Genomic DNA, 27,455 nt, shown 5'->3' on the forward strand with positions numbered 1-27,455 from the left:
TAGCATTTGCTCTACGAAAATCTAGACGCGGTGCAGAGCCTTCGTGATCAATTACCGTTATGGACAGATCTTGGAACTCGGTAAGAGCAGTTTCGAACGCTCGAACATCTTGCTCGTAATCTTCCTTATTTCATTGCACCAGGTCACAAAAGCATTTCAAGAAGCACTTGCCGCTTGCGAGCAGCCAGTGGTCACCATCAGGCTGTCTACACGTACATACAGCAACCGGTAACGTAAGACTTCCGTTCCGTAGTCAACAATGTCAGACTGAACAAACCGCAGAGATCACTTCACGGCTATGGAGTGCTACTCAAACCATCCCAACACAATCTGGAAGCGATGGGGTGATGATGCCTTGTCCTGCTGAGAGTAGAGGATGTCTGTGGGCTTGTGTATATATATACTGAAATACTGACAATTAAATATACAAAACTCAGATCGGGAAGGCGTGCCGGTCCCCGGCACGTATCCTCCCGGCGGATTAGTGTCCAGGTCTGGTGTGCCGGCCAGTTTCTGGATGGTTTTCAGGCGGTTTCCATCTGCCTCGGCGAATGCGGGCTGGTTCCCCTTATTCCGCCTTAGTTACACTATGTCGGCGATTGCTGGGCAAACACCTTCTACACGTACACATACACCATACAACGCAAACATTGGGGTTACACTCGTTTGGTGTGAGACGTTCCCGCGGGGGCGATGGGGGGGGGGGGGGTGAAGGGGGCGGGTCCACTGGGGCTCGAACCGCACAATAACCTTGGGTTCGGTGGTGTGGGGTGGCGGTTGGATGAGTATACTGCTGTAGCCTGTTATGGGGTTGTGTGCCACTGTGGACTCCGGCGGGGACGGCCTCTCCGTCGCTTCTAGGTCCCTAGTTCCCCCCCCCCCCCCCCCAAAAAAAAAAAGTATGACGACTCATCAGCCCCAGTGTTGTTCCTAGACCCATGCAACTTTATGTGCCCTTTGAGGTGCTGCGTACCAATATGCACTAGAAAGACCACGGCTTTTGTATCGCGAAGCAAATATATTATACGAATGCTGTTGTCTGGTATTACACTGGCGTGAGTTTTTAATCCGTGTCACAAAAAGCCATCTCTTACCATCAACATGTTTTTGCTGGCGACACGACTCTGCCGGCAACTATTTTCTCCGTACCGATGTGAAGACGGTAAATTTGACATACTGGCACAAAACAATTAATATCTGGCACTTACCATCTAATATCTGAGGTTGTTTATCTCTTCTATGCTGTATTCTGTCCTGCAGACGATCATAATCAGATCTGACGTCATGCCAAACAGAAGAAACGCCTAACTACACTGAAGCACCAAAGAAACTGGTGTAGGCATGCGTATTCTGATATAGAGATGTGGCCGGCCACTGGCCGAGCGGCTCTATGCGCTTCAATCCGGAACCACGCGGCTGCTACGGTCGCAGGTTCGAATCCTGACTCGGGCATGGATGTGTGTGATATCCTTAGGTTAATTAGATTAGAGTAGTTCTAAGTCTAGGGGAATGACGACCTCAGATGTTAAGTCTCATAGTACTTAGATCCATTTGAACCGTGTGAACAGAGATGTGTAAATAAACAGCATACGGCGCTGCGGACGGCAACGGCTATATAAGACAACAAGTGTCTGACACAGTTGTTAAATCGGTTACTGCTGCTACAATGGCAGGTTATCAAGATTTAAGTAAGTCTGATAGTGGTGTTATAGACGGCGCTAGGGCGATGGGACACAGCGTCTCCAAGGTAGCGATGACGTGACGATTTTCACGTAAAAGTGCACCGTGAACGTTAGGAATTCGGTAAAACATCAAACCTCCGACATCGCTGTGGTCGGAAAAAGATCCTGCAAGAACAGGACCAACGACAACTGAAGAGAATCGTTCCACGTGACTATAACTGCACCCTGCATCTTAGAAAGCTCTGTAATGTGACTACAAAGGCTTTCCCGGCTTAATAATTGATAATATTCATCTCGAGTATGCAACGGGATCATAACTTCCTCATGACACAATATTTCCGCGGTCCAGCTGGTCGCCATCTTCAGGTGAGAGTGCTGGTGCGCGATCTCGCCGGAACTGACTTCCCAGCGCAAGCGGCGGCCGCTATAAAGGACGCAGAAGGCCCACAACGCGTGCGCGAGAAGGTGCCGTAACTGCCCTCTAGCGCAAATAAACATACCGCGCCGCCAGCGGTGGAAACAGGCGAAATTGAGATATTGCTACCAAAAATTGAAAAATTGAAATATTTTATTCCGATGACCGAAACACAAACCATTATTTTTTAATGTCTGATAACACCGGCTACCAAGTCTTACTTAAAAGATAACCCTTGTCTCTATTAATAAGATTATGAGATAAAAGAATCTCTATGGAGTCTTTTAAAACACAGTCCCAATAGCGAGATGCAGGGGCAACAATTTGTGTCTCGTCATATAGCATTCTGTGTCCCTCGGTGAGACAGTGCTCCGCCACTGCAGATTTCTCAGGTTAAAGCAACCGTGTGTGCCGCTGGTGCTCAACACATCGGTCCTGAATGGTCCGGATTGTCTGACCAATATAAGCCTTCCCACAGTGGCAAGGGATCTTGTACACACCGGGCTTCATCAAACCCAAGTCAACAGAGCCAAGAAGCGCTCTAATCTAGGCTGGCCGACGAAAAATACTTTTGATGTGATATCTTTTGAGAATTCTTCCTATCTTCGAGGAAATGCTCCCAGCACAAGGCAGAGAAACCACCGATTTGCACGTATCTTCTGGTGGTTCAAGCGAAGGTCCAAACTGGAAAGCACGACGGATCTGTTTATGTGTATAGCCATTCTGCTTGAACACAACCTCAAGATGGTCCAATTCTTGGGTTTAGCTTTCTCCATCTGAAATGACATAAGCTCTTCTCGCCAACGTCCGCAGGACCCCCGTACGCTGTAACGATGGATGACAGCTAGAAGCATGCAGGTAGGCTTTCGATACGCACTGTGTCCCAGTGTCACACCATCTTTTCTGTACACCATAACATCCAGAAATGGAAGCTTTCCATCACTCTCCACCTCCATGGTAAACTTGATGCTATTCGATCGTCGGAATAAAAATTTTTAATTTTTTAGTTTTTGATAGCGATATCTCGATTTCGCCTGTTTCCACCACTGGCGGCGCGGTATGTTTATTTACGCTAGTGGCAGTTACGGCACCTCCTCGCGCACGCGTTGTGGGCCTTCTGCGTCCTTTATAGGGGCCGCCGCTTGCGCTGGGAAGTTAGTTCCGGCGAGATCGTGCACCAGCACTCTCACCTGAAGATAGTGGCCAGTTGGGCCGCGGAAATATTGTGTCATGAAGACGTTATGATCCGGCTGCACACCAGAGAAGAATATTATCAATTATTAAGCCGCGAAAGCCTTCGTAGTCACATCAGAAGCCTCTACGGGGAGGAGATGGTGGAACTTGTGAAGAAGTTTGAAAAAAAAATGGCTCTGAGCACTATGGGACTTAACATCTATGGTCATCAGTCCCCTAGAACTTAGAACTACTTAAACCTAACTAACCTAAGGACATCACACAACACCCAGCCATCACGAGGCAGAGAAAATCCCTGACCCCGCCGGGAATCGAACCCGGGAACCCGGGCGTGGGAAGCGAGAACGCTACCGCACGACCACGAGATGCGGGCGAAGAAGTTTGATAAACTTCGTAAGAAGAAAGGAAGGTTGCTGAGTGCTCTCGCCTTTTTGCTGAGATGGAAGAGTAATACCTAAGTTTGCTAGATTTGTGCATTTTATTGATACGAAAACGGCCAACAACATCAGGGAAGCGAGCCAGTTTCACCTTAGTCAAGGAGCGCATCCGCTTCACTCGAAGACAACTGGATCTCATATCCAAGGATTTACTTTTCTTGCACTTGGAGTTATCGTCACTGCTATCTAATGCATCCTGGGAATGGGTAGATGGTTCTTGTTAGGCACTATCAGTTTGGACGCATAGGAGCGCCGTCAGGAAACAGTCTTCGAAGTTTCAACGGCTTTGTTCTCAACCCATGATATGACGACACCCGTCGACGGACAGTGATTAACCTCACGAGTAAAGAGCTGGACGATGCCACACTGTCAGTGTTGCAGAAAGGCCTGAATTTTGCCCCTGAACCTAGGAATGTGCCTATCACCGAAATCATCTGCCCAGTCGAACAAGCGGTGTCCAACTTTTCGGAGGACCAAGCTGAAGAGATTAGGCAAGAGGTCTCACATACACTGCGGCGGGCGCCGCCTCCACGGAATAACATCTCCTCTCTCGAAAGGGCAGCAGTCCGGTCCATTAGAGAAGACGAAGATCTGATAATTCTACCAGCGGACAAAGGCAACGCAACGGTTCTTCTTTCACGTGATGACTATCTGGGAAAGATGGATCTCTTACTTGAGGACTCAGCATACAGAACATTGCAGGACGACCCAACTCAACGGATATAACGGAAAACTCTTTTACTGCTGAAGAAGAGTTCATTACCTCACAACGTTCTCAAAAAAACTTCGTCCTGGTGCTGCCGTGCCACCGAGATTATATGGTCTACCCAAGATTCATAAGCAAGGGGTCCCGCTTCGTCCGATCGTGAGTAATTTGGATGCTCCTACGTACAATCTAGCCAAGTATTTAGCATCTGTTCCTGGCCCTCATGTCGGTAAATGCGAACATCACATTGCCAATTCTATGGTGTTTATTCAGAAATTGAAGTCCTTCTCCCCTAGTCCCTGCGATTTGCTTGTCGGCTTTGATGTCGTGTCGCTTTTTACGCGGGTTCCTCTGGATGAATCCTAGCAATTAATTGGTGAGAAACTGGATGAGGAAGCAACCAGGCTTTGTCACCATGTGCTGACGTCGACGTACTTTTTATTCAATGACAATAGTCGTATAGAATCTGTTGTATGAACTGTGATTTAGTGACATTTACAACTTACAGACAACACTTTAACACGACGTTAACTTGGAGTTATTTAGCATCTTGACCAAATCTTTAGCCGGGAGAAAAATTATTTAGTAATTACTCACTGTAATAAAATAAGATTATCATTTTCATTTACAAATTAGTTACATACCAAACCACTGAATAACACAGCGAACGCCACAACCACTTTGTTTGTTTCTTCAGTGTGCAACACCACGAAAGTGGTATGCATCAAATGCACTGTGCGAAGTGCACTGTCTTGTCTGAAACAGGATAAGTCTCGAGCACCAGGGACTGTCACCAGGCAACCACTGTTGCGGCTTTCCTAGACACGACAGGAGAGAGGCGCACCGACCTTGGTTGATCTAACAGAAACACTGGACACAGGAGTGGCAGCAAGTCATCTTTTCAGATAAACCTTTCTTCTTACATTACGAAGGATATATCATCCGAGTGTGGATATTTATGTAAGGAAATCTCATTACTACACACAGGTCGCAACCCTCCAATGTACGATGGGGCTCCAAAATAGCGAACGATACCAGACTGCATTTGTCACCGTAATACGGGTGAAACACTTGCCATCACGTGTCACTAGGTCGATAACACGTTCATCTTTGGTTCTCAAAGCCGGTAATATGGACCACTTTAAATTTCTGAAGGTTGAAGGTCCGCGGCTGCACCCTAGCTTCATTATATTTCCCTTATGTTTTCCTCGGGAAGATAACGAAAGGCTGCACGTTTCCCATGCTGGTTTGACCTACCACGCTACAGAGGGAGTTGGATTGTTGTTCAGACAAGTACATTCTCCAGATCTCTCCGCGAATGGTAACATCTGATTACGAGTAGCCGAGAAACTGGTAAGCCACTACTCATCGGCCACTGCTCTTAGAGTTGAAGCTGCATGGAGATACACATCCGTATTTGAATCGGTCATTTCAAAAAAGGTCATGACTCACAAAAGTAAAATTTACCGGAGAAAGTAAAATTTTCCTACAGCATAAACCATTTGTTTATTTATTGCAATTTCGATGCCAGTGGTGAATGAATCCTCTAGGACTTTGTACCATTGTGTATTTTCGTGTTGTAGTTTCTAGTTTAGTATGAAAATGAATTTAAAAATTGCTGACTCATGACCTTTTTGCAATGAAGCACTGTCTTTTACAATACATGAATTCATTACTGTCAAAAAGAGGTCACTTTTATTAGAAGAAACAAGAATCAGTAAATACAGTACACTGCAAAGTCAAATATGACTATTACTATTGTAGTCACATTTTGTGTTACAGCTATGTTTGATTTTCATCTTTATTGAATGTGCACAGATTTAATATCTAGTCGGGCATCTAACTAGTCTAACACATTTCCAATAAGGCGTAATTGGAAAAATTTGTGATTACTGACATATTGACAAATGTATCCTGATATTGCCTTTCCTTTTAGGAGAACTACAATGCTGTGTACTTAAGACAGGATTGTTACAGTGTTTCAAATCTAAGATAAAAAGTACACGGAAAAGCAGCACAAGGCCACAAATATATTTTGAATTCAACTGAACACAACTCCACGAATTCTACGAATCGTGAAGTTTCTACGTGGAGTGAAAACTTTGAGTTCTGACAGTGACGCCATTTGAGAGTTGGATACTGCCCTTCTTGTACCCATTAATCCGGCTGCCCTTCATCACTCATTTCAAATACATAACTCACTTTCGTAAGAAAGTTGACTCACGTAAGCTCTGCATTGATTATTCATTTGTCACTGCAGCGGGGAATTGATACAGAGCTGTGTTCCGGAGGTCGCAGCCCTGTGCCCTACAGTTTTTCACCTGTACATCAGCTACCCACCTACAGATTTAATCGTGCACTCCTCCTAATAAATCGTTTACACACCCTCCTTATTATTATACATTGTAAGCATCTGATGGATCCAAATTTCAGTCCACGCTTAGTCGTCTTAACTTGCTGAACAAACCAAGAAAACAGTTCAGATATTCCAGAGTCAATAAAATCCTTCGATAATCTATAGAAGAACAATGCAAAACGTAGGCCAGTTGAAATCCCATGAAATGAACTGAGCGTACGGCATTGTGGACCGGGTGCTCCCCATTCGGGGAAGTTCGGGCGCCGAGGGCCAGTGTTTATTGCATTCGATGCCACATTGGGCGACTTGCGCGCCGGAGATGAGGAAAACACAACACCCAGTCCCTGAGCGGAGAAAATCTTCTGCCCAAGGCGGGAATCGAACCCGCGCCCCTTGACATGGCATTCCGACGGGATGACCACTCAGCTAACGAGGGCGGACTGAAATCCCATAAGCAGCCAGTTCACGAAAACACCGTGTTTGTGAGACAGACACTTTAGCACAACATAATTCGAAGTGTCCTGCATAAGCCCAGGAGCTGGGTATATGTGAGTGGCTTGAAGACTTCGTAAGTAATAAAACACAGTAGCTTGTCCTCGAGACGATTGTTCGTGAAAGACACGCGTATCATCAGGAGTGCGCGAAGTGTAATAGAACCGCTATTCTCTATCTATATAAATGGCTTGATAGGTTTCAGACAGATTGGGCAGCAAAATGGTTCAAATGGCTCTGAGCACTATGGGACTCAACTGCTGTGGTCATTAGTCCCCTAGAACTTAGAACTAGTTAAACCTAACTAACCTAAGGACATCACACACACCCATGCCCGAGGCAGGATTCGAACCTGCGACCGTAGCAGCAGCGCGGGTCCGGACTGGAGCGCCTAGAACCGCACGTACACCACGGCCGGCTATTGGGCTGCAAACTGCGGTTGTTTGTTGATGATGTGGTATACGTTAAGGCGTCGGTGTTGAGTTATTGTAGGAGGCTGCAACTTAGACAAAATTTGTAGTTTGTCTGGTGAATCGCAGCTAGCCCTAAGTGTAGAAAAATATAATATGGGGGAGTAAGAAAAAAACCATAAAGCACGGATACAGCATTAGTAGTCTCCCACTTGACACAGTCACATCGTTTAAATATCTGGGTGTAACGTTGCAAAGTGATATGAAATGGAACGAGCATTTGAGGACTTTGGTATGGAAGGCAACTGGTCAATTTCGGTTTATTGGAACATTTTTATGAAAGTGTGCTTCCTTAGTAGAGGAGACAGCATACAGGATGCTAGTACGACCTGTTCTTGAGTACTATTAGTGTGTTTGGGATTTGTACAAGGTGACATTAAAGTAAGACAAGGGAGCAGTCCAGAGGCGGGCTGCTAGATCAGTTACCAGTAGGTTTGATCAACAAGAAAGTGTTACGGACATGTTTTGGGAACTCAAATGGGAATCGAGGAGGAAGGGGACTTTCTTTTCGAGGAATATTACTGGGAAAATTCAGAGAACCAGCATCTGAATCTGACAACAGAACTATTCTAATGTCAACAGCATAGATTTCATGTAAGGACCACAAAGATAAGACATGAGGAATTCGGGCTCATACGGCGGCAAGTGGATAGTTGTTTTTTCCCTCGTTCTCATAGCGAGTGGAACAGGTAAGAAAATTACTTGTAGTGATACAAGCTGTACCCGTGGTCTAATCAAAATGTCTTCGGTCCCGGGTTCGATCCCCGCCACTGCCTAAATTTTGATAAATAATCAGCATTGGCGGCCGAAGACCTACGGCATAAGAAGTCAGCCTCATTCTGCCAACGGCCTTGTCAAAGAGGGCGGAGGAGCGGATAGAGGTTCAGGGCACTCTCTTCTCCTAGGGGTGGGAAATTGCCCCTAAAGGCGGAAGAATCAGCAATGATCAACGACATGAGGATGCAGAAGGCAATGGAAACCACTGCATTAAAGACACGTAACGTGTATCCACAGGACATGTGGCCTGTAATTGAAGAAGTGTCATGATGATCTCCCCATTGGCAAAAGATTCCGGAATAGTCCCCCACTCGGATCTCCGGGAGGAGGAGGTTACCATGAGAAAAAGATTGAATAATCTACGAAAGGATAACGTTCTACGAGTCGGGGCGTGGAATGTCAGCAGCTTGAACGTGGTAGGGAAACTAGAAAATCTGAAAAGGGAAATGCAAAGGCACAATCTAGATATAGTAGGGGTCAGTGAAGTGAAGTGGAAGGAAGACAAGGATTTCTGGTCAGATGAGTATCGGGTAATACCAACAGCAGCAGAAAATGGTATAACAGGTGTAGGATTGGTTATGAATAGGAAGGTAGGGCAGAGGGTGTGTTACTGTGAAGAGTTCAGTGACCGGGTTGTTCTAATCAGAATCGACAGCAGACGAACACCGACAACGATAGTTCAGGTATACATGTCGACGTCGCAAGCTGAAGATGAACATATAGAGAAAGTGTATGAGGATATTGAAAGGGTAATGCAGTATGTAAAGGGGGACGAAAATCTAATAGTCATGGGCGATTGGAATGCAGTTGTAGGGGAAGGAGTAGAAGAAAAGGTTGCAGGAGAATATGGGCTTGGGACAAGGAATGAAAGAGGAGAAAGACTAATTGAGTTCTGTAACAAGTTTCGGCTAGTAATAGCGAATTCCCTGTTCAAGAATCACAAGAGGAGGAGGTATACCTGGAAAAGGCCGGGAGATACGGGAAGATTTCAGTTAGATTACATCATGCTCAGACCAAGATTCCGAAATCAGATACTGGATTGTAGGCGTTCCCATGGGCAGATATAGACTCAGATCACAATATAGTAGTGATGAAGAGTAGCCTGAAGTTCAAGACATTAGTCAGGAAGAATCAATACGCAAAGAAGTGGGATACGGAAGTACTAAGGAATGACGAGATACGTTTGAAGTTCTCTAACGCTATAGATACAGCAATAAGGAATAGCGCAGTAGGCAGTACAGTTGAAGAGGATTGGACATCTCTAAAAAGGGCCATCACGGAAGTCGGGAAGGAAAAACTAGGTACAAAGAAGGTAGCTACGAAGAATCTATGGGTAACAGAAGAAATACTTCAGTTGATTGATGAAAGGAGGAAGTAAAAACATGTTCCGGGAAAATCAGGAATACAGAAATTCGCTGAGGAATGAAATATACAGGAAAAGCAGGGAAGCTAAGACGAAATGGCTGCAGGAAAAATGTGAAGACATCGAAAAAGATATGATTGTCGGAAGAACAGACTCAGCATACAGGAAAGTCAAAACAACATTTGGTGACATTAAAAGCAACGGTGGTAACATTAAGAGTGCAACGGGAATTCCACTGTTAAATGCAGAGGAGAGAGCAGATAGGTGGAAAGAATACATTAAAAGCCTCTATGACGGTGAAGATTTGTCTGATGTGATAGAAGAAGAAACAGGAGTCGATATAAAAGAGATAGGGGATCCAGTATTAGAATCGGAATTTAAAAGAGCTTTGGTGGACTTACGGTCAAATAAGGCAAAAGGGATAGATAACGTTCCATCAGAATTTCTAAAATCATTGGGGGAAGTGGCAACAAAACGACTATTCACGTTGGTGTGTAGAATATATGAGTGGCGACATACCAATTGACTTTCGGAAAAGCATCATCCACACAATTCCGAAGACGGCAAGAGCTGACAAGTGCGAGAATTATCGCACAATCAGCTTAACAGCTCATGTATCGAAGCTGCTTACAAGAATAATATACAGAAGAATGGAAAAGAAAATTGAGAATGCGCTAGGTGACGATCAGTTTGGCTTTAGGAAAAGTAAAGGGACGAGAGAGGCAATTCTGACGTTACGGCTAATAATGGAAGCAAGGCTAAAGAAAAATCAAGACACTTTAATAGGAGTTGTCGACCTGGAAAAAGCGTTCGACAATATAAAATGGTGCAAGCTGTTCTAGATTCAGAAAAAAGTAGGGGTAAGCTATAGGGAGAGACGGGTCATATACAATATGTACAACAACCAAGAGGGAATAATAAGAGTGGACGATCAAGAACGAAGTGCTAGTATTAAGAAGGGTGTAAGACAAGGCTGTAGCCTTTCGCCCCTACTCTTCAATCTGTACATCGAGGAAGCAATGATGGAAATAAAAGAAAGGTTCAGGAGTGGAATTAAAATACAAGATGAAAGGATATCAATGATACGATTCGCTGCTGACATTGCTATCCTGAGTGAAAGTGAAGAAGAATTAAATGATCTGCTGAACGGAAGGAACAGTCTAATGAGTACACACTATGGTTTGAGAGTAAATCGGAGAAAGACGATGGTAATGAAAAGTAGTAGAAATGAGAACAGCGAGAAACTTAACATCAGGATTGATGGTCACGAAGTCAATGAAGTTAAGGAATTCTGCTACCGAGGCAGTAAGATAACCAATGACGGACGGAGCAAGGAGGACATCAAAAGCAGACTCGCTATGGTAAAAAAGCCATTTTTGGCCAAGAGAAGTCTACTAAAATAAAATACCGGCCTTAATTTGAGGAAGAAATTTCTGAGGATGTACGTGTGGAGTACAGCATTGTATGGTAGTGAAACATGGACTGTGGCAAAACCGGAACAGAAGAGAATCGAAGCATTTGAGATGTGGTGCTACAGACGAATGTTGAAAATTAGGTGGACTGATAAGGTAAGGAATGAGGAGGTTCTACGCAGAATCGGAGAGGAAAGGAATATGTGGAAAACACTGATAGGAGAAGGGACAGGATGATAGGACATCCGCTAAGAGACGAGGGAATGTCTTCCATGGTACTAGAGGGAGCTGTAGAGGGCAAAAACTGTAGAGGAAGACAGAGATTGGAATACGCCAAGCAAATAATTGAGTACGTAGGTTGCAAGTGCTGCTCTGAGATGAAGAGCTTAGCTCAGGAAAGGAATTCGTGGCGGGCCGCATCAAACCAGTCAGTAGACTGATGACAAAAAATAATTAAAAAAAGTGGTACAGGCTACCCTTCACAATGCTACACACTGTACAGCGGCTTGTGAAATACTTGTGTAAATGTAGATAAAGATGCAGATGCTGGCTTCATGTCTGCAGTCAGGCCCATATGACTGCCCGCTGGTGCCTCTTATCTGTTGTCGTTGAGAGCGGACGTTGCAGGGCGCCGAACTTGAAGTTGGATGACAGAAGTAGAGTATGCACAATAAATAATTCATTATCCATCTTTGGGTGATAATCGTAATTGCCATGAGTGTAAACTACGTGTCAACAAGTGAAACAAAAGAATAGCACTTCTTACCATTAATGGAGCACTGTTGATAGTGTAAAGTGACAAACAAATACCACACTTTACATTGAACACCTGAAACAATTACAGTTAACTCGATGTCACACGAAATAGTTACGTGAAACTGTACAAATTTTACTAGTGGAAGATTTGTTGATATTTGACATTTTCTATTTTCTACTTTGGAATTTCCTGAACATTTTGGTGTATAATACATTAAAATCAAACAATTGTGAGACCTTCAAATAATATTTCGAATGTTGACGTGTGACGGTCAAATTTCATGGTTACACATATATTGCCACAGTCGAGCAGTCATACCTTGGGAACTACACAAACTAGAAGGCTGAAAATTACTTTGTTTTGTGTGTAGGACATGTTTAGAAAAGAATGGGAACACGTCTGTATAACCTAAAAACCAAGCTGCATAACACAAAACTGTGTGATGACAACACAATAAAATATATTTGAAGACTAATGGACTAAGTAATTGATGAATTACAGGAATAATATAGGAAGGCCATTACAGATGACTGTGACAATTTAGAGAAGATGAAAAGAGCTGTGTGGAGCACTTTCTTTCAATGAATATCAACGGATGAAAAGCTTTGTGTCGATCCACCGAACACTTGGTATAAATACACTCCTGGAAATGGAAAAAAGAACACATTGACACCGGTGTGTCAGACCCACCATACTTGCTCCGGACACTGCGAGAGGGCTGTACAAGCAATGATCACACGCGCGGCACAGCGGACACACCAGGAACCGCGGTGTTGGCCGTCGAATGGCGCTAGCTGCGCGGCATTTGTGCACCGCCGCCGTCAGTCTCAGCCAGTTTGCCGTGGCATACGGAGCTCCATCGCAGTCTTTAACACTGGTAGCATGCCGCGACAGCGTGGACGTGAACCGTATGTGCAGTTGACGGACTTTGAGCGAGGGCGTATAGTGGGCATGCGGGAGGCCGGGTGGACGTACCGCCGAATTGCTCAACACGTGGGGCGTGAGGTCTCCACAGTACATCGATGTTGTCGCCAGTGGTCGGCGGAAGGTGCGCGTGCCCGTCGACATGGGACCGGACCGCAGCGACGCACGGATGCACGCCAAGACCGTAGGATCCTACGCAGTGCCGTAGGGGACCGCACCGCCACTTCCCAGCAAATTAGGGACACTGTTGCTCCTGGGGTATCGGCGAGGACCATTCGCATCCGTCTCCATGAAGCTGGGCTACGGTCCCGCACACCGTTAGGCCGTCTTCCGCTCACGCCCCAACATCGTGCAGCCCGCCTCCAGTGGTGTCGCGACAGGCGTGAATGGAGGGACGAATGGAGACGTGTCGTCTTCAGCGATGAGAGTCGCTTCTGCCTGGGTGCCAATGATGGTCGTATGCGTGTTTGGCGCCGTGCAGGTGAGCGCCACAATCAGGACCGCATACGACCGAGGCACACAGGGCCAACACCCGGCATCATGGTGTGGGGAGCGATCTCCTACACTGGCCGTACACCACTGGTGATCGTCGAGGGGACACTGAATAGTGCACGGTACATCCAAACCGTCAGCGAACCCATCGTTCTACCATTCCTAGACCGGCAAGGGAACTTGCTGTTCCAACAGGACAATGCACGTCCGCATGTATCCCGTGCCACCCAACGTGCTCTAGAAGGTGTAAGTCAACTACCCTGGCCAGCAAGATCTCCGGATCTGTCCCCCATTGAGCATGTTTGGGACTGGATGAAGCGTCGTCTCACGCGGTCTGCACGTCCAGCACGAACGCTGGTCCAACTGAGGCGCCAGGTGGAAATGGCGTGGCAAACCGTTCCACAGGACTACATCCAGCATCTCTACGATCGTCTCCATGGGAGAATAGCAGCCTGCATTGCTGCGAAAGGTGGGTATACACTGCACTAGTGCCGACATTGTGCATGCTCTGTTGCCTGTGTCTATGTGCCTGTGGTTCTGTCAGTGTGATCATGTGATGTATCTGACCCCAGGAATGTGTCAATAAAGTTTCCCCTTCCTGGGACAATGAATTCACGGTGTTCTTATTTCAGTTTCCAGGAGTGTATAGGTAAGCTGAATTTTCGGGCACCCTGCATGAATTTACTCTCAACCATTCTCTTCCTTTGGCAGTAATGGGTGCAATCAAACCTATTTACAGAGATTTGGCAAATCCTGAGCTACTAAAGAAGTGTTTACATGGGAAGACCAAGAATGTGAATGAATTCTTCAATAATATTGTATGGTGCCGTGTGCGTAAAAATGTGTCTGTTTGCCTTATGACCCTAAAGTTAGCAGTTTCTGATGCTGTAATAACTTTTAATGGTGGGGAGTATGAAAGACTTAAGGTTCTGGAGGAGTTAGGGGTAAGATGTAGGAGATAGGGGTAAGATGTGGGCAGAACACAGCTGAAGGACTGCAAGAACTGAATGAGCTATGTGTACATGAAGCAGAGTTAGCTGCTCGGCAAAGGACAAAAGAAGCAAGAAAGAAAAGAAGGAGGGAAGCACTAGGCTGTTGTGACTCTCAAGAAGACAGAGACTATAGACCAGGGCAATTCTAGTGCATAAAAGACACAGAAATGTAAGTCTGTACAAGAATTTGTAATAAAAGTTTTAAACCTCAATATATGTGAACTACATTTTTCACAATAAATGACCCATTTTCTAAAAAAGTACTCATGGTATAGACATGAAATTTTCACAGCATGCCAAGTATGAGATTCAAAAACTATGGAAGTAAAATATTAAAACATCTTCGGTTGATTTATGTTCATTTATTTACAAAATTCTGTCAAAAAACTGAGTGTTTGAACAAAAAGATAACATGCCCCACAATACAATTTTAGTAATAATTTTAGTTCAGTGTATCTAGAAAGGTGTATTCAATAATCATGGAATATTGTAAGTTGGTGTCTTAAGAATTCTATAATGTGACACTGGTGGCGTAGGACATAAGATGTCCCCTTAATATTCAGCTCTAATAAATAAGCTAGCATTTCGTGAATATAAACCACTAACTCTCACACTAGTAATTGAATGCAAGTAATTTACAGACATAATTTTGAGGGAAAGAGAATTTTATGATGGCAATGCCGGTCCCAAGTAAGCCGAAACCTTAGTCGTGGTGCACCTAGTGGACACAATGAGAAACCGCAGCCACTGCAAAAGGCCATTGGTAAAAGCTGCTCCTTGTCTCTGCTTTTAACGATGACCCTTCAGAAAGCCTTTCTACGGGAACATGGTAGGAGATGCCAGATAAAATGTCCAGAGGAACCCAACTCACAACATTGGTGACAGACTGTGGCCACATGTGTAAAAATTACATGAAAGAAAAGGCTGTTTATCTCAGTATTATGTAGCAGAAGTTAAACTCTGCCATACAAAAGGAACGATACCTCTGATATGCTACAGAAACTCTAGTGGGTGGAGTTATAACAAGTAAGAACTCTCAGATTAGCCAGAAAGAAAACGCGTGGCCACCAGCTTTGATATAGCAAATTACATACAGAGTAATTCGTTCTTTTCTTGCAGAAAATCGTCGAGTGTTTGAGCAACGCGTTTTGTGCCACGCTGAGACGATTTCGAGAGTCATTGTGCGAACTATTCCTCACAGGCTTATCTTAACTTGTAAGGAATCAAACTGCAAAGTCTCTTAGTACAGAGAATCGCACTGAGCACTGACAGTTAAATCTTGTGAGCGGTTCTAGGGCAAAGAAGTGCGCACTGTTCCAGCCAAATAGTGTGTATCATGCCGATTAACTTAGCTGGGGAATAAATAGGAGTCTAGGCTTCACCGAAGATGTAGGAAATGTATCAGACTGGTATTTAACAGTCAGGAGCCATTTAGAAAAGATTCTCAGATTCACAGCTCGCGCTGATCGCCGCCACTGCTGCCACCGACACGCGTAGTCGTGCCATGCCAGCAAATGATATTCATTTGACACCCAGAACTGCGGTCGTCTTCGTCTCTCCAGATTTTTGTACATTCAGCCATGACCTGTAGTGAAACATATTCATGATTGTTGGGCTTAATTGATGCAGAAACGTGAGATGTCCTATCTAACAAAAAGGACTGATCTGCACTGTAGATTTGTTAATTGTTTTAATTGTGTACTTCCTTGTCATTTCTCTTTACGGAACCTCATTCAAATTTGGGTATATTCGTTGTGCATTTTAGCGTTTTTTGTTTGTTTTTTATCGACTCCCAGACATATTCATCAATCATGTTACTATTAAAGAACATTATAGCAGTCAGGGTTTTCCATTCACAATTGTAGACGCCCCGTATCAATATGCTGTACGTAATTTTCCTAACATCCTTATGCCATGAAGTCATGAACTTAATAATGAGAATCTAAGATTTCAATTTTTGCTAACATATAGTTACGCCTGAACCCGTACATAATTTCTGTTAGTGATAACGTTTCCTTTATAGGGAGTGTAGTGGAACTGACAATGAGATTATTGTCTGATAACATCGTAGTCCATACAGCTGCACTCTTCTGATTTCTGCATATGTGGGATGGTGTCATCCTACCTTGCAGCCCGTAGTTTCAACAGCAAATTCCAAAACACTCACAGAGCGTACTTGCGCCACTATGGTAGGAAGTTAGATCAGAACCAGCCTCACACTTGTTAGAATACCAATCGAGAATATAATTTCATTGAAATCACTAACATGAGGAACACCTCATATCTGATATGCTGAAGAGAGCTGATGTTGTGTGGTAGGGTACTGTGTCTTACTTTTAATAACACTATTTAATAAAAAATAATAAACCACTTTATTGCTACACCAAAATGATAAAAAAAAACAAAGTAAATATCTTACTTTTATTAACACTATTTAATAAAAAAAATAATAAACCACTTTATTGCTACACCAAAAGAATAAGAAAATCAAAGTAACTACAACCAGAATTTAGTTTACTAATGACTTTTTCATTTGGAAGCGAGACATCAGGAGGCATAATTTACAAAATCTCTAAAATAATATTTAAGAAAAAGACTGAAGGAATAATCTTAAAAAAACTTTTCAGGAATCTGATATTAAATCCAAGCCTTAATTCAGATGTTTAATAAGATCGACACTCTGATGTTTAAGAAAACATTCAGAAATTCGGCTTAGGAACCGGCAAAAGTGATCAACAAGCAATTAACATCCAAAATCCACAGGCAAATGAAACAGATCGAGTATAATTGGGAAAAACAAGCAACTTCCAGTAAGCAGGCTGAAGATTACAGAAAATACAATCAATTGGTTGTTCAGGCAAGGTGCCCGTCTAGGACTAAAACAACTTCTTCCTTTTGTTTATCAACAACACTGAACCTGGATACGGAGATGAGCCTTTAGGCTCTCAGTTCACTACTGTTAAAAGAGGAAGTAACCATTTTAGGATTCACTATGCCTTTTACTCTAGACTATTTTAGTGGAACTCACAGTATAAACCACAAGAGTATTCATCCTACCCTGTAACACATAAATTACTAGTTAACAAGTTCAGAAGAAATTACAACATCAAATTAGCAGAAAGCGAGTCATAGGCTGAAATCACGTCATCTGGTGCTTTATTTAGAGAACACCCGTTAGCACGGCTAAAACCAGGCAAGTGGCTTCCAAACCGCCAGTTAAATAGTCAAAAATACATAGTAAAATGATTTCAGTGAGGGTACTTCGAAGTCTCACAAAAACTGCTTTACAGAAGACGATGCATTACCAGGACGGCAAGTTAAAGAATAAACTTTGCACACATAAACTCTAACTGATGGGAAAATGGTTCAAATGGCTCTGAGCACTATGGGACGCAACATCTTAGGTCATAAGTCCCCTAGAACTTAGAACTACTTAAACCTAACTAACCTAAGGACATCACACACACCCATGCCCGAGGCAGGATTCGAAACTGCGACCGTAGCAGTCCCGCGGTTCCGGACTGCAGCGCCAGAACCGCTAGACCACCGCGGCCGGCAACTGATGGGAATATAACTGAATGGTCGCCATACTTCCCCGGAAGTAGGAACGTAAGTTACTCGGGCAGTTCAATAAGTAATGCAACACATATTTTTTCTCGGCCAATTTTGGTTGAAAAAACCGGAAATTTCTTGTGGAATATTTTCAAACATTCCCGCTTCGTCTCGTATAGGTTCATTGACTTCCGACAGGTGGCAGCGCTGTGCGGAGCTGTTAAAATGGCGTCTGTAACGGATGTGCATTGCAAACAACAGGCAGTGATCGAGTTTCTTTTGGCGGGAAACCAGGGCATCTCAGATATTCATAGGCGCTTGCAGAATGTCTACGGTGATCTGGCAGTGGACAAAAGCACGGTGAGTCGTTGGGCAAAGCGTGTGTCATCACCGCCGCAAGGTCAAGCAAGACTGTCTGATCTCCCGCGTGCGGGCCGGCCGTGCACAGCTGTGACTCCTGCAATGGCGGAGCGTGCGAACACACTCGTTCGAGATGATCGACGGATCACCATCAAACAACTCAGTGCTCAACTTGACATCTCTGTTGGTAGTGCTGTCACAGTAGTTCACCAGTTGGGATATTCAAAGGTTTGTTCCCGCTGGGTCCCTCGTTGTCTAACCGAACACCATAAAGAGCAAAGGAGAACCATCTGTGTGGAATTGCTTGCTCGCCATGTGGCTGAGGGTGACAGTTTCTTGTCAAAGATTGTTAGAGGCGATGAAACATGGGTTCATCACTTCGAACCTGAAACAAAACGGCAATCAATGGAGTGGCGCCAGACCCACTCCCCTACCAAGAAAAAGTTTAAAGCCATACCCTCAGCCGGTAAAGTCATGGTTACAGTCTTCTGGGACGCTGAAGGGGTTATTCTGTTCGATGTCCTTCCCCATGGTCAAACGATCAACTCTGAAGTGCATTGTGCTACTCTTCAGAAATTGAAGAAACGACTTCAGCGTGTTCGTAGGCACAAAAATCAGAACGAACTTCTCCTTCTTCATGACAACGCAAGACCTCACACAAGTCTTCGCACCCGAGAGGAACTCACAAAACTTCAGTGGACTGTTCTTCCTCATGCACCCTACAGCCCCGATCTCGCACCGTCGGATTTCCATATGTTTGGCCCAATGAAGGACGCAATCCGTGGGACGCACTACGCGGATGATGAAGAAGTTATTGATGCAGTACGACGTTGGCTCCGACATCGACCGGTGGAATGGTACCGTGCAGGCATACAGGCCCTCATTTCAAGGTGGCGTACGGCCGTAGCATTGAATGGAGATTACGTTGAAAAATAGTGTTGTGTAGCTAAAAGATTGGGGAATAACCTGGTGTATTTCAATGCTGAATAAAACAACCCCTGTTTCATAAAAAAATATGTGTTGCATTACTTATTGAACTGCCCTCGTAATAACCACCCAGCATATCCACTAGCCCCACTCAGGTTCAGTCCTTTGGAACTGGCTGAATGGAAACCTACCCAACACCACAGTGGGCACAGGCTTCTTCGGAATAATCTAAATCCAAATAGATGCCCAAGCAGTACACCAAAATAACTTCTGCATCGGGTGACCTCCACTGATCTTGTCGACACAGAACATCATCTAACCCGCTCTTATTAACATTTTAAATGTTAGCGGCCACGACGTCATAGTCACTCCCCTTACTACCCGCTGTCGTTCCGCAAACCGCCTGACACCCGAACACTGAGAGAGAACAATTGCCCTAACGTTAACGCTTCAATTGATATAATAATCATTGCGCTCAATCTGGCGGCGGATAATCACTCCGACGTTACCACTGCCAGTGATACTGTCAATTAGAGGGATCTATCTATAATGAATTTCTCGCGTCACGACGTACCCGCACGGCACAATATTCAAAGTGAGCATACGTAACTGTCTAAGAATCCAAGGAAATGTGGGTAGAGGTGAAACCATTATGAACATGAAAATGTCCCGGGTACCCGGAGGAAGGAGCTCGCTGAGGGCATAATGACACTAAATAACTTCACGTGGCTAATCAAGGTATCACTTGTTGTCTAGGGGTGTCGTTACTTGAGCTTTCTTTCGTACGACTGGTTGTCCTCTGTAGTTTAAAAACGGAAAGAAGAATTGAGTGAATGGGTGAACGACAAGCTTGAACGGTTGTCATATGACACTTGGCAAGAACGAAAGAAACGAAGACTAACGAACAAAATGAAATCAAAACGTCCTCGATCCCGGATAGGAAATTCGCCATTACCTCATCAGCATAGGCGGCCTAAGAATTCCGGCATAAGAAGTCTCCTTCAGTTAGTGAACGGCCTTGTCTAAGCGGGTCCAGGAGGGGAGGAGGTTCAGTGCACACCCTTGCCCTTGAAGTGGGCGGAACAATCAGCAATGATCAACGGAATGACAATGCAGAAGGCAATGGAAATCACTGCATGAAAGACACGTAACGTGTATCCACAGGACATGTGGCCTGCAATTGCGAAACGGTCTTGAACATCTCTCCATTTGCAAAAGATGCAGGCCTAGTCCCCGTTCGGACCGCCGGGAGGGGACTGTGAAGGGGCAGCTCACCACGAGGAAAAGGTTGAATAACCAAAGAAAGGATAACGTTCTACGAGTCGGGTCGTGGAAAGTCACAAGTTGGAATATGGTAAGTAAGCTATAAAATCTGCAAAGGGAAATGCGAAAGCTAGATCTAGATATTGTGGCCGTCAGTGAAGTGAAATAGCAATAAGACAAGAACTTCTGGTCAAATGAGTATAAGGTAATATCAACAGCAGCAGGAAATGTTAGTACTGTTATCATCAGAATAAACAGCAAACCGAACAAGAAATCCAGGTATACATGCCAAGCTCCAAGCAGAATACGAAACGATCGAGAAAGTGTATGACTATATTGAACTGGTAGTTCAGTATGTAAAGGGAGATAAAAACCTAACAATCTTACACGAATGGAGTGCGATTGTAGGGGAAGGAACGGAAGATAGGGTTACGGAAAAATAATCACAAAAGGAGGAGGTATACTTGGAAAACGCCTGTAAATACAAATAGATTTCAGTAAGATTACATAATGTCAAGCAGAGACATTCCGAAATCAGATACTGGATAGTAGGGTTTACGCAGGAGCAGGTACATACTCAGATCACAATTTAGTAGTCATAAGGTGTAGGCTGAAGTTTGAGAAACTAGTCGGGAAGAATCATTGTGCAGAAAAATGAATTACGGAAATACTAAGGAATGAAGCACCCTATGGCTACAGTTACTGACAAAAGAAATAGCTCAATAGGCACTTCAGATGTTTTGAAATGGAGATCTCTAAGAAGGGCTGTCACAGAAGCTGGAAAGGAAAGCATAGGCACAATGAAGGTAACTGCGAAGAGACCGTGGATAACAGAAGAAATACTTCAGTTGATCGATGAAACAAGGAAATACAAGAATATTCAGAGGATTTAAGCAATACTGAAACAGAAGTTCCTGAGGAATGAAATAAATACGAAGTTTATGGAAACTAAGATGAAATGGCTGGAGGAAGTAAATGAAGAAATCGAAAAACAAATGGTTGCTGAAGGACAGACTCAGCATACAGAAAAGTCAAAGCAACATTCTTTGAAATTAAAAGCAAGGGTGGTAACATTAAGCGTGCAACTGTAACTCCACTGTTTAATGCAAGGGGAGAGCGGTTAGCTGCAAAAAGCACACTTTAGGCCTCAATGAGGGCTAAGATTTCTCTGATATGATAGAAGAAGAAACGGAAGTCAATACAGAATAGATAGGGGATCCAGCATTAGAATGAAAAATTAAAAGATCTTACCAAGACTTAAGTTCAAATAAGGCAGAAGGGATAAATAACATTCGAAAATAATTTTTAAAATAGTTGCAGGAAGAGGAAAAGAACAACTGCTGTTCACTTTGGTGTGTAGGATGTATGAGTCTGACGATATATCATTTGATTTTTCGGAAAAACGTCATCCACGCGATTCCGAAGATTGAAAGAGCTGACAAGTGCGAGAATTATAGATCACTCATATTTACAACTTACATATCCAAGTTACTGACAAGCATAATGTACAGAAAAATGGAAGAGAAAATTGAGGATGTGTTAGATAAGATCAGTTTGGCTTAAGAAAAGGTAAAGGTAGCACAGAGGCAGTTCTGACATTGTAGTTGATAATGGAAGCAAGACTGAAGACAGATCGAGACACCTTCACTGGGCTTATCGACCAGGAAGAGGCGATCAACCATGTAAAATGGTGCAAGATATTCTAAATTCTGGAAAAATAGGGGGGGGGGGGGGGAGGAGAAGTATAATTTACAGTATATGAAGAGTGGAATTAAAATTCAAGGTGGAAGGATATCAATGATAACATTCACTGCTGACAATGCTATCTTCAGTGAAAGTGAAGAAGAATTACAGGATCTGCTGAGAAGAATGAACAGGCTGACTACAGCCTATGGACTGAGAGTAACATAGGCGTTAATCTGAGGAAGAAATTTCTGAGAACATACGATTGGAGCACTGTAGTGTATGATGGAGGAACATGGTCTGTGGGAAATCTGAAAGAGAAGAGAATCGAATCATTCGAGAAGTGATGCTACGGAAGAATGTTCAAAATGGAGTGGACTGGTAAGGTAACCATTGAGGAGATCCTCCGCAGAATTAGCGAGGAGAGTAATACATGGAAAACAAGGACAGGACGGTATGGTTGGATATCTGTTAAGAGGCAACAACTCACATGGTACTAAGAGGAAACTGTAGAGAGTCAAAACAGTAAAGGAAAACAGAGCTGGAATACTTCCAGCAAATAATTGAGGACATAGGCTAGAAGTGCTCATCTTTAATGGTAAAACTCTTATAAACCATACATCACTGTGCCAACATACGTAAAACGAAACATAGTATACGCATGAAAATGATTTTCTTTAAGAAAGTTACAGTGGCTTTGGGTCCGTAGCCGACTTAAAAGGTTGTAAGATCCAGTAATTTAAGAACAGACTACATTCCCCGCGCATCATTCCACGGTAAAAACAAGACCAGACTTTTACAGGCTGCATAGAAGCATATTTATCCATTTTTGTATGGTCTGCGATGACTTCAGAATGATTTGCAAAGTATGAGCATAAATTTGCCCTGATGGTTTCAACAATCTGAGAGCATTTTGTCTTTGCTCTATGAAAGCCGGCGAGCTTCTTGACAGATGTAGGGCACTAGAACTTCATTTGAGATAGGCGCCTGATCTCGACTGCAGACACGCTGTAAACAACGAAGGCATAATCTGATGCCTGAACAGGCTTGAAATATTTAAAACAAGTGAGTCAACGGCGCATTGTATTGCTGTTCACGAGATTCATCCATTTGTGAACGCTGTTTGTAGGTTGAAACGTAACTAAATGCGCTTTGCAGTCATTAATTAGCTGTGTTAAACAGCCGCTGTGGCATGTTTCCTTTGAGCTCTGGCCCGTTTGACAGACTAGACTGACGGCGCAGGACGCTCTGCAGCAATACTGAATGGCACCCTCTTTCCTAATACGTAAATATTCTGACAACAGGAGCCATTCGTAAGTCCATGTTGGTGGCAGGTTGTAGTGGAAACCTGTAATGCATACACTCAATACAAAAAGTAGATAGCAGACCGACGTGAATGTGCGTTACTTACAAAACTGTTTTGTGTTGTTGGGGCACCCTTCCTGGGAAGGCGACTGATGAATAAGGTGGATGTGTAGAAAGCTTAGTGTTTCGCACTTCAGATCTTTCCGTGGAATACCGCTGTTTAACCGATGGGACGCGCCACTAGATTAGTATGATTCAAGAGATACGCTTTTGCAGTAGGCTACAAGCTTATGATGACTGGACCTTGGGAGAGCTATCTGCAGCGGGAAAACACATCAGTGGGGTAAACCAGCGCCTTGCGTGAAGCGTGAGACACTTTCTTGCGTATGTTACACAACAAATCTGCCCATCACGACCACTCAAACGAGCAATATAGTTAGAGAAATGTAGAAAGTTGTCAGCCTGGTCTACCTGTATGGCGCAGGAGGACTAGAGAGTAAAAGACAACTTTCTTCAAACACGGATTCAGGAACTTTTATGTAGTCCAATAGAACGTGGGCACTCTTCAACGAGGATGAAGAAGAGGTGGAGACAGCCCAGGACGAGGCTTCTATTGGTTGCCACTAACACATCATCAGCAATGATGAAATGACTGAAATTCAACATTTCGGAAGCTCAATAGGGCGAAGAAGTCAATCGTAATCGTCGATTCGTGGACTGGAAACGTACTTTTAGGTAGGGACTTCGTGTGGAGAGTTGATCTCAAGTTGATTTCAGTCTGTTGCCCAGTCTATGCCGCATTTAAATCCAGTTGACGTTCATTGTCACGAGTAATCAGCTTGCTTTCCGTTTCTCACGCCTATCTTACAACTCTGACTTTCCTGCTGCCTTTGCACTCTGATTACAGTACTGATTCCAGTCTTGATTTTGATGCCACAGAAGCATTCTCTAAGCACAGTCATTCTCTTCAATTCTGATTCCTTTGGTGCTGCTTCTGCTACAACGCCAGATAATAATTCAGCTTAATTCAGCTCCATACTTTTTTTCGAGTCATCGGTTTTCTGACTGGTTTGATGTGGCACGGCACAAATTCTTTTCCTGTGCCGATCGTCCCATCTCTGGGTAGCAGTTGCACCCTACCTCCTCCATTTATTGCTGTATGTCTTCCACTCTCTGTCTTCCTCTATTTTTTTTACCCTCTACAGTACCCTCTACTACCATGGGAGTTATTCCCTAACATCTTAACAGATGTACTACCATCCTGCCGCTTCTTAGTGTCAGCGTGTCCCGTATAGTCCTTCCTGGCTGATTCAGTGGACAACCTCTTCATTTCTTATCTTATTAGTCCACATAATTTTTAACACTTTTCATGCTTCGATTCTCTTCTGCTCTGGTTTTCCCACTGTCCAAGTTTCACTATCACAGAACGCTGTGCTCCAAAGGTATGTTGTCAGAATTCTCAGAAAACTGGTTTCTCAAACTGATGTTTGGTATTAGTAGAAGTTTCGTATCCAGGAACTGCCCTTTTTGCCGGTGCTAGTCTGCTTTTTATGTCCTCCTTGCTCCGTCCATCATCAGTTATTTTGTTGGCTACGTAGTGAACTCTTTCATTTCATCTAATTCGTGATCACCAAACCAGATGATAAGTTTCTCGCTGTTCTCATTATTTTTCATTACTTTCATCTTTCTTCAATTTACTTTTGTCGACATTCTAGACCTCTTCGACTGTTCACTAGATTCAACACAGTTTGTATTACTTCCTCATTTGCCATCAAGATGGCAATGTAATGAGCGAATCTTAACATTAACATGCTTTCACCTTGAATTTTAATACCACTCTTGAACCTTTCTTCTATTTTCGTCATTGCTTCTTGTATGCACACATTGAACAGATGGTGCGAGATACTACAACCATGTATTTTTAATCCCAGCGCTTCGTTCTTGGTCTTCCAGTCTTATTTTTCCCTCTCGGTTTAGGTACACATTGTATATCACCCTTCTTTCCCTAATGCTTAGCCCCATTTTTACCAGAATTTCGAACATCGTGCACCATATTGCATTGTCGAAATCTTATGTGAGAACAACAGATCTTATGAACATGCCTTGATTTTTCTTCAGACTTGCTTCCATTATCAAACACAGCGTCTGAAGTGTTTCTCTGGTGACCATACCTTACCTAAAGCCAAACCGATAGTCATCTAACAGATCCTCAATATTCCTTTTCATTCTTCTGAGTATTATTGAATTCAGCAGCTAGGATGCATGAGGTATTAAGCTGATTGTGCGATAATTCTCGCACTTGTCAGTTCTCGCAGTCTTCAGCATTGTGTTGGTGAGTTTCTTCCGAAAGTCTGATGATGTATCTCCAGTTTCACAGTTTCTGCACACCAACGTGAACAGTCGTTTTGTTGCCACTTCCCTCAATTATTTTAGAAATTCCCGTGGAGTGTTATCTATCCCTTCTCCCTTATATGTTCTTAAGTCGTCTAAGGCTCTTTTAAATTCCGATTGTAATGCTGGATCCCGTGCATCTTGCTTGTCGACCAGTATTTTCTCTCACAGAGGCCTTTAGTATACTCTTTCCACCTATATTCTCTCTGCTCTGCATTTAATAGCGGAATTCCCATCGCACTTCTAACGTTACCGCCCTTCCTTTTAACTTCACAGAAGGTTGTTTCCGATTTTGTATATGCTGACTCAGTCCTTCCGACAATCCTTTCATTTTCGATTTCTTCACATTTTCATGCAGCCATTTCGTCTTAGCTTCGTTCCACTTCCTACTTATTTCGTTCCTAAATGACTTGTTTACCTATTTTCCTGAATTTTAATGAACGTTTATGCACTTATTTCGTCAATCAACTGAAATATTTCTTCTACGAGCATGGATTCTTCGCAGCTACCTTCCCTCTACATAGTACGTTTTTATCCCCAACTTCTGTGTTCTAGGAATATATCGTTAGGCTAGTAATCAAAACGCCATGGGTCCAGATCCGAACACCGTTACGGCTTAATTTTTAATTAAATTATTAGCAGTGGAAGCTGAGAAGTTTCGACAAAAGAAGTCACCCTCATTCTGTCAACAGCCTTGTCAAAGGGGACGCAGGCGCGGACAGAGGATCAGGGCAGTCTCCTGCCCTTCGGGTCAAAAACTGGCCCTAAAAGGCGGAAGAATCAGCAATGATCAGAGTTATCAGGATTGAGAACTCAAACTAAACCACTGCATTAAGAGACAAATTATGTGTATTCACAGGATATCCAGGAGTCCCAGATCACAATTTAGTAATGATGAAAACTACGCTGAAATTTAGGAGGCTAGCCAGGAAGAATCAGCGCACCAAGAAGTGGGATGTGGAAGTACTAAGAAGTGAAGAGATACGCTTAAAGTTCTCTTAGTCTGCAGATGCCGTGAGAGTTCCACCCTATCTTCCTTTAAATTCCTTTCTTTATTGTCACGCTTCTGATTCGAAGACTTCATTACAACTCTTACATAAAACAGCATCTTCACGTCCGCATACGGATTCCCCAACGCTTAACAGCCTCGGCCAGAGGGTAGGGATCTGAATCCGCTTTACTTGTACAAAAGAATCGATATGTTCAGCTGCCAACCATAGTCCGTGTTCTGCAACTTGATGGCCGCCAATCAACAAACATCTGAGACTACAGCCCATCATAGGCCACCGTACGTCATCGCCAGCCGCCAATTTCACCCTCGATTGCAGGTACAAGATGTCGATGAGATCGATTATGGATTTCATCGCCAGAGAGCCCACAGTATCCTACACACACAGTGACTGTGCCTTATTAGACCTGTTAAAATGCCATCGGATCCCAAACATTTTTGGTTTGGGGCTTATAGAGTTATAGAGGAGATAAAAAGAAACGTATTTCTTGTATGA

The sequence above is a fragment of the Schistocerca nitens genome, chromosome 1 (assembly GCF_023898315.1).
Source record: "Schistocerca nitens isolate TAMUIC-IGC-003100 chromosome 1, iqSchNite1.1, whole genome shotgun sequence".
Taxonomy (NCBI): Eukaryota; Metazoa; Arthropoda; class Insecta; order Orthoptera; family Acrididae; genus Schistocerca; species Schistocerca nitens.